Raw genomic sequence first — 9,716 nt, forward strand, 5'->3', positions numbered from 1 at the left:
TTATTTTTCAGTCCTTTTTCCAAGAAATTGAAACCCTTATGTTAAGCATTCAAAGATAGGCTAATATACTCCTATGTACAGATCATACAGCAAGTTCCAAATGATTAAATGCATGAAAAATAGAGTTAATAGAAATTAAAACTGGGTTGCCTCCCAAGAAGCGCTTCTTTAACGCCATTAGCTTGACGCATAGCTTAATACCTTCAAGGTGGCATGAAAGTCACAAAGAACACATCTTCCTTGAAGTTTCTCCTGTTAGCTAGAAATTCCATAAACTTCATATAATCTGGAAGAACATTCCAAATCATTTCAAGAAAGGTGTTAGTTATTAAAAAAAGAATGGCACTTAAGGTTTCCTCATGCTCTCCTTGCCTTCCTTTCTTGTCAATCAGTTGATGAGGAAGATTATTGCTTTGGAGAATATTTTCTTGTTGGTTTTCTACTGTTGAGTATGTTGGATCAAGTGGCCTCAGAATATTTAAGAAGGGGGGGTCGAAATAATTATTAACAAACCTTTACTAATTAAAAATCTATCCTTCTTAATGTTACCAAAAGTAAAAGCAATAATTAAAGTGCACAGCGGAAATTAAAGAGTGTAGGGAAGAAGAAGACAAACACAAGAGTTTTATACTGGTTCGACAACAACCCGTGCCTACATCCAGTCCCCAAGTGACCTGCGTTTCTTGAGATTTCTTTTCAACCTTGTAAAGTCCTTTACATGCAAAGATCCACAAGGGATGTACCCTTACTTGTTCTCTAGGAACAACCAAGTGGATGTACCCTCCACTAGAACTGATCCACAAGAGATGTACCCTCTCTTGTTCACAGTCACAACAACCCAAGTAGATGTACCCTCTACTTGTACCACAAAGGATGTACCCTCCAATGTGTTAAGACAAAGTTCTCAGGCGGTTAGTCCTTCGAAACTTTGTGAAGGGGGAAACCAAAGAAATCTCACGCGGTTAGTCCTTTGAAATCTTTTGTTTATGAGAAAGGGAAGAATCAAAAGAATTCTTAGACTGTGTCGTTTTGAATTCTTTGACAAGGGAGAAGGGAGACACAAAAGAATTTAGGCGGTTAATCTTTTGTTCTTTTGGAAAAGGGAGAAGAGAGACACAAAAAGAATTCAAGCGGTTAGTCGTTGGCGAATTCTTTTTGGCAAAGGGAGAAGAGAATGAAAAAGATGAATAGCACACTTTTGTTTTCAAGGTTTAGAAAACCAGAAAACTTTAGAAAGCTTTTGGCAAAGGAAGAAGAAGAAGAAGATGTTCAAGAAGATGTTCAAAGAGATTCAAAGGTTGTAAAAGAATATGTGGAAAAGTTGTTTGCAAAGGTTGTAAAGGATTGTATTTATTGTTATGAATAATTCTTAAAATGCAAGTCAAGGTCTTGCTTTTATAGACTCTTCATGTCTGGTCAAGAAAATCATTAGAAGAGTTATAACCTTTAGAAAAACTTGAAAACCATTGGAAGAGTTAAATTTTTTTATTTTTATTCAAAACTTATTACTGGTAATCGATTACCAAATCATTGTAATCGATTACACAAAGCATTTTTGAGAAAGGATGTGACTCTTCACAATTGAATTTGAATTTCAACGTTCAAACACATTGGTAATCGATTACCAAAATCTTGTAATCGATTACACCATTTTGAAATTAATTGGAACGTTGTAAATTCAGTTTGAAAGCTTTTGAAAACAAACTTTGCTACTGGTAATCGATTACAGTAAACTGGTAATTGATTACCAGAGAGTAAAAACTCTTTGGTAAAAGCTTTTGTGAAAGTTTCATGTGCTACTCAATGTTTTTAAAAACTTTTTGTACTTATCTTGATTGAGTCTTTTCTTGATTCTTGAATTTTGATCTTGATTATTCTTGATTCTTGATTCTTGATTCTTGAAACTTGAAACTTGATTCTTGATTCTTGAAATCAAATTTCTCTTGATTCTTGAATTGTTCTTGACTCAATCTTGAAGTCATTCTCTTGGGCTTTTTGTCATCATCTTTGTTATCATCAAAACACCTTGAATCAATCTTGATTCATCATCATGAATCAATCTTGATTCATGACTCAATCTTGATTCAATCATGAAGCTTGCTTCTACAATCTCCCCCTTTTTGATGATGACAACCCTGAAATCAAGAAACACATAGACACTTATCCTGAACTCTTGAATTATTCTTGATTCACTTGAGTTGTTCTTTGATTGATCTTTGAGCTTTTTGTCATCATCTAAGTTAATTACTTACGCGAGTTCTTGATTTAATCCCTATTTCTCTCCCCCTTTGGCATCAACAAAAAGCCAAAGTGCGTAATATGATGATGACAACTTCTGAAATCAAGAAACACACACACACTTTTTCCTAGTCAATCACTCACATAAATTCTCCCCCTTTGTTTTTGAATTTGTGCATATCTTAAAATTAAATTGATTACTCATGTGAGTTCTTGATTTTAATCCCATTTCTCTCCCCCTTTGGCATCAACAAAAAGCCAAAGTGCGTAACAAATTTGAAATAATCAAATATAACTAAACATCCATACAAAATTCATTGAGAAACTAACAACCAAATCATGAAGCACGAAGCAAGAACCATGAAGCACAAATCATGAATAGATTAATTATAAAATCCACATAGCCAAATAACATACTTAATATTTGTTCAAACATACCATGCAAATAAGGATATAGTAAATTGTTCAAATACCATAATAATTTAGAGATTTATTTTGATAAGTCACTAACATCTATTAGTCCTAATTCTATTCTAATGTTATAGAAGGTATCTTTACTTAGTGGTTTTGTAAAGATGTCTCCAAGTTGATTTTTAGTATCTACAAACTCTAAAACAACATCACCTTTTAAAACATGATCTCTAATAAAATGATGCCTAATTTCTATATGCTTGGTTCTAGAGTGAAGAACTGGAATTTTAGATATGTTTATAGAACTTGTGTTGTCACATTTTATGGAAATGTGATCTAATACTATTCCATAGTCAGATAGTTGTTGCTTCATCCACAAAATTTGTGCACAACAACTACAAGCAGAAATGTATTATGCTTCTGCTGTGGATAATGCTACACTATTTTGTTTCTTGCTATTCCAAGAAACAAGTGCAGACCCTATGAATTGACATGTACCACTAGTACTTTTCCTATCTGTTTTTGATCCAGCAAAATCTGAATCTGAGTATCCCACTAGGTTGCATAAAGAATTCTTAGGGTACCATAATCCTAAACTAACTGTTCCTAATAGATATCTTATGATTCTTTTTACTGCCATTAAATGTGAAAACTTTGGATCTGATTGAAATCTTGCACACATGCATACACTAAACATAATATTTGGCCTACTTGCAGATAAGTAAAGTAGAGATCCAATCATACCTCTGTATTGTTTTGGATCAACAGGTTGACCGGATTCATCTTTGTCAAGATAACAACTTGTATTCATAGGAGTAGCCAAGTGTTTTGAGTTTTCCATTCCAAATCTCTTAATGAGTTCTTTGCAATACTTCGCTTGATTGACAAAGATCCCATCATTTGTTTGTTTGATTTGTAGTCCAAGAAAGTAATTTAACTCACCCATCATGGACATTTCAAACTCACTTTGCATGTCAATAGAAAACTCCTTGCACAAAGATTCATTAGTAGATCCAAAAATTATATCATCAACATAAATTTGTACCAACAAGATATCATTATCCTTCTTTTTTATGAATAAGGTGGTATCTACCTTCCCTCTATTAAAATTCTTTTCTAATAGGAATTTACTTAATCTTTCATACCAAGCCCTAGGTGCTTGTTTTAAGCCATAAAGTGCCTTCTTTAATCTATAGACATGGTCTAGTTTTTGTGAGTCTTCAAACCCAGGAGGTTGTTCCGCATATACCTCCTCCTGAATTAGACCATTTAACAAAGAACTCTTGACATCCATTTGATATAATTTAAAATTCATAACGGATGCATATGCTAATAACATCCTAATTGCTTCTAATCTAGCTGCAGGTGCAAAAGTTTCTTCATAGTCTATACCTTCTTCTTGGTTATATCCTTTTGCTACAAGTCTCGCTTTATTTCTAATTACTATACCATTTTCATCCAATTTATTTCTAAATACCCACTTAGTTCCTATGATTGGATAATCTGAAGGTTTTTCTACTAATTCCCATACATCATTTCTTTCAAATTGATTTAATTCTTCTTGCATAGCAACTATCCAATGGTCATCTATAATAGCTTCTTTAAAGTTTTTAGGTTCTATTAATGAAACAAATGCCATATTATTGCATAAATCTTTAAGAGAGTGTCTAGTTGTTACCCCTTTTGAGATATCACCGATGATGTTGTCAAGAAGATGATTTCTTGAAGTTTTCCATTCTTTGGGAAGATCATCATTTTCTTGTGCTGTGTCATCTTGATCATTCTTGTCTTCATCATCTCTCTTTCTTTTCAGATTTCTTTCTTCATTTTGAGTATCTTCCAAAGTATCTGCAATATCATCAACAAACTCCTTTCTCGAGGAGGTGATATTAGTTTCATCAAAAGTAACATGTATTGATTCCTCAATTGTCATGGTTCTTTTGTTGTATATTCTAAATGCTTTACTATGTAAGGAATACCCAAGGAAGATACCTTCATCTGCCTTGGCATCAAACTTTCCTAGGCTTTCTTTACCATTGTTTAGAACAAAACATTTACATCCAAAAACATCTAAATGTTCAATGTTTGGTTTTCTATTGTTGAAAAGTTCATATGGGGTTTTCTTAAGAATGGGTCTGATTAAGGCTCTGTTCATAATATAACATGCAGTGTTAACCGCTTCTGCCCAAAAGTATTTTGGAAGCGGTGTGTCATTTAAAAGAGTTCTAGCAATTTCTTCTAGGGCTCTATTTTTTCTTTCTACTACTCCATTTTGTTGGGGTGTTCTAGGTGCAGAAAAGTTATGTTCTATGCCATATTCATCACAAAACATTTCAAAATCATTATTTTCAAATTCTCCTCCATGATCACTTCTGATGGAGATAATTTTGAGATTCTTTTTGTTTTGAATGACTTTGGAAAGTCTTCTAAATGCATGAAATGCATCATTTTTATGAGTAAGAAATAAATTCCAAGTGTACTTAGAATAATCATCAACAATTACTAATTCATAGTAACTTCCACCAAAACTCATGACCCTAGATGGTCCAAACAAATCCATTTGTAATAATTGCAATGGTTGAGTGGTGGAAACAATATTTTTAGATTTAAAAGATACTTTTGTTTGTTTACCTTTTTGGCATGCATCACATAACTTATCTTTTTCAAATTTTAATTTAGGCAAACCAATAACTAGATCTTTTGAAATTAGTATATTTAGATGATCCATGTTAATATGAGCAATTCTTTTATGCCATAACCATGGATCACAATCTTCACTTAAAAAGCATCTATCATTTTCAGATTTTTGTTTTAGATCAATCATGTAAACATTATTTTCTCTAAAACCTATATTTTCAATATCTTTGTCATGTTCATGCTTAATAACACATTTTTCAGAATCAAAAGATACTTTATATCCTCTATCACATAATTGACTAACACTTAATAAACTATGCTTCAAACCTTCTACAAGCAACACATTTTCAATAGGAGTAGAAGAACTCGTACCTATTTTACCGACTCCAATAATTTTGCCCTTGTTTTTGTCGCCGTATGTAACATGTCCACTTTTCTTGGGGGAAATAGTTGTGAATTTGGATACATCACCCGTCATGTGCTTGGAACATCCACTGTCTATGTACCATTTCTTCCTTACATAATCTTCTTTGATATTCTCATCAGATTTTGTCATGAGACACAAGTTAACTTGGTCTTCATCATTATCTTGGAATAACCTGTTCCTGAAAATGCTTTTGAAAAACAAAGAATCTAAAGAGGCCATTAATCTTGAAGTGGTTAAACTTTCTACAAGAAACCTGCTCTGATACCACTTGTTGGATCAAGTGGCCTCAGAATAATTAAGAAGGGGGGGTTGAATTAATTATTCCTAAACCTTTACTAATTAAAAATTACTCTTCTAAGGCTTTTACTAAATTGTTAAGAGAATGAGGAGTAGAAAAGAAACTTAACAGGAAGTAAAAGCGGAAATTAAATGCACAGCGGAAAGTACAAGAGTAGGGAAGAAGGAGACAAACACATAAGAGTTTTTATACTGGTTCGGCAACAACCCGTGCCTACATCCAGTCCCCAAGTGACCTGCGGTCCTTGAGATTTCTTTCAACCTTGTTAAAATCCTTTTACAAGCAAAGATCCACAAGGGATGTACCCTCCCATGTTCTCTTTGAACCTAGTGGATGTACCCTCCACTAGAACTGATCCATAAGAGATGTACCCTCTCTTGTTCTCAGTCAAACCCAAGTAGATGTACCCTCTACTTGTACCACAAAGGATGTACCCTCCAATGTGTTAAGACAAAGTTCTCAGGCGGTTAAACCTTTGATACTTTGTGAATGAGGATACAAAAGAATTCTTAGGCGGTTAGTCCTTTGAATACTTTTGTATAAGGGAATGGGAAGAATCAAAAGAATTCTCAGACTGTGTCGTTTTGAATTCTTTTACAAGGGAGAAGAAAGACAAAAGAATTTAGGCGGTTAGTCCTTCGTTCTTTTGGAAAAGGGAGAAGAGAGACACAAAAAGAATTCAGGCAGTTAGTCCTTGGCGAATTCTTTTTGGCAAAGGGAGAAGAGAATGAAAAGATGAATAGCACAAGTTTTCAAGGTTTAGAAAACTAGAAAACTTTAGAAAGCTTTTGGTACAAAGAAGAAGAAGTTCAAAGAGATTCAAGGCTTGTAAAGGATTGATTGAATGAATTTGTTTGAAAAGCAAATCAAAGCCTTGCTTTTATAGACTCTTCATGTCTGGCCAAGAGGACCATTTTGAAGAGTTATAACTTTTAGAAAAAACTTAAAACCAATTTGAAAAAGTCAAAAACCTTTTAAAGAGTTACATCTTTTGATTTATTCAGAAACAATCACTGGTAATCGATTACCAAATCAGTGTAATCGATTACACAAGGCTTTTATGTGAAAGGATGTGACTCTTCACATTTGAATTTGAATTTCAACGTTCAAAGGCACTAGTAATCGATTACCAAAACATTGTAATCGATTATAGCTTTTTGAAATTAATTGGAACGTTGTAAATTCAATTTGAAAACTTTTTCAAATCCATTTTGTTACTGGTAATCGATTACAACAATCTGGTAATCGATTACCAAAGAGTAAAAACTCTTTGGTAAACATGTGTTGAGAAAAATCATGTGCTACTCAATTTTTGAGAAAAACTTTTCAAACTTATCTTGATTAAGCCTTCTCTTGATTCTTGAATCTTGATCTCAAAACTTTCTTCTTAAGTCTTGAATTCTTCTTGATTATTATCTTGAACTCTTGAATTATTCTTGATTCACTTGAGTTGTTCTTTGATTGATCTTTGAGCTTTTTGTCATCACCTTTTTCATCATCTTTTGTTATCATCATTATTATCATCAAAACACCTTTGAATCACCTTTGATTCACCATGAAGCTTTGCTTCTACATCTCCTTCTTTACTTTTATTGCACTTGTCCAAATTTATTGATAGTTTTGATTGCTCTTGATCCTATGATTATGCTACATTGAGGACAATGTGTTGTTTAAGTGTGGGGGGGGGGGGAGATTGTTCTTTTTTGTTCTTTATTTAGGTTTTCTAGGTTAATTTTGTTATTTTGGTTTTATGTTTTGTGTACAACATTGCATGTTTCTCTTTGAATTTTGGGTTATGTACAGGTAATGGGTAATTGTTTTTGAAATAGGAGTTTCTTGGCATTTTGTGAATTGAAATCCTTGTTTTTCTCTACATGTCAAAGTTAGTTTTGAAAGTTTGAATTGAAAGTGATAGATTTACCCTTGGCTTGACTCTTGTTGATACTTCTTGCTTCACATGCAGGTTGGAAGATGATTTAGGCATTTTGTTCTTATAAGCCTCTAGCCAAATGAGCCTACCTTGAATTAATTCCTTTGATAGCCCCTTTGAGCCTATGCTCCCTTTTCTTTGTTTTGAAGCTCATTACTAGCCTTAAGTGAAAAACCATGATCTCACCCTACCCTTAAGGAATTTTGGAGCTTTGGAATTGTTTTGGGAATAAGTGTGTGTGTGTGGGGGGGGGGGGGGGGGTATGTTTCATTGGATGATATGTTTTTTGTTGGGCATGCTTGATGATGTATTTTGGCCATGATTGATGTATATACATATATTGCCTAATTGTTGCTTTATTTTTCACATGCTTTCAATTGCTACTGTTCACATTAAAAAAAAAACAGAAAAAAATGAAAAAAAATAGAAAAAGAATGAAGTTGAATAAATGAGGTCTTGGCTTGAAGACTTGGATTGGTTTGAGGACTTGGTTGATTTTGTTTTGGGTTTACTTTTTATGCTTAATTCTTAACTTTGGTTTTGGGTTTACTAATTTTTCTTAGTTCCCACTTATTCCTCATTGCTCCTCTATTCCTTTGGGTTTTAGCTACTTATCCCATACTATCCTCTACCTTGTCCTTTCCCCCATTACAACCTTAAAAGACTTTTTGATCCTCATGTGCATGTGTTTATGGTGTGGTTGTCAATTTTAGAGTCTTGCCAAGTCTATGTAGTGTTTGTTTTCATGGGTGCTCTGAGAGTAAACAGTAGCCTAGACATTTGGGAGATAGAGTACATATCTTGTGAGGCTTTATCACTTTTCATTCAATTCTTGAGCTGATTGACTACCTTGCCATGTTTGAGGTGCTTGGATGATTTTTATGACTGTCTTGATTCTTTAACTCTTTACGTGTTGGATGTTGCCCATTCCTTTCATTCCTTGAGATTCATTGACAAATATGTAAATGTTTTTGTGTTTGTTGTCTCTCTTTAATGTCTCTGGATTTGTTCCTTGCTCTACTTTTTGATTTTGCCCAGGAGTTCAAAAGGCTAAGTGTGGGGGGATTTGATGTGTCATTATTTTCTCCTATTTCTTAACCCTTTTTGTCACCATTTTAATTATGGATTAGCCTTAATTGTCAAATTAATTATGCATTTTTATCATTTGGGCCTACTTGACTAATTTTTTGTTTTTAATTTAATTTCAGGAGAATTATAAGCAATTGGGCTTGGATCCGGAATTGGGCTAAACCGGCTTGGACTTGAAGAGAGCAGACAATTTTATTTTATTTGGGCCATTTTTATTTTATTTCGTTTTTGGGCTTGGACTTTAAAGCAGAATTGTAAACTTTGGGGCTAAGGACATATATAACAGCACCGGGGTTTTAGAGAGAGGAGACTGTTTTGAGAGGAGAATAATTTTAGGATTTTGCAATTCCAGTTTTTTACTGTTCATGTGCACTGTTTATGTAGCAATAAAATTCATTTTCTGCAATTTCGTTCTCTGCTTCAATCTGCAATTTCATTTTCTGCTTCCAATTGCAATTTCATTTTCTGTTGATTAATGGAAGGCTAGGCTCCAGCGTTGTTTTCTCTTGAGGATCAAGCACAACTCTCTTTGAGGTTTTGTTATTACTATTGAATTCTGATAAGTTTTTCCTCTTCACCAATTGCTCTGTATTTGTTGCTATTAATCCATGCATGCTTAGTGCTTTATTAATTGTCTCTGCGCTTAATTTACGTTCATGCTTAATGATCAGTTTCGTTCATGATTA

The sequence above is a fragment of the Glycine max genome, chromosome 16 (genome assembly GCF_000004515.6).
Source record: "Glycine max cultivar Williams 82 chromosome 16, Glycine_max_v4.0, whole genome shotgun sequence".
NCBI lineage: Eukaryota > Viridiplantae > Streptophyta > Magnoliopsida > Fabales > Fabaceae > Glycine > Glycine max.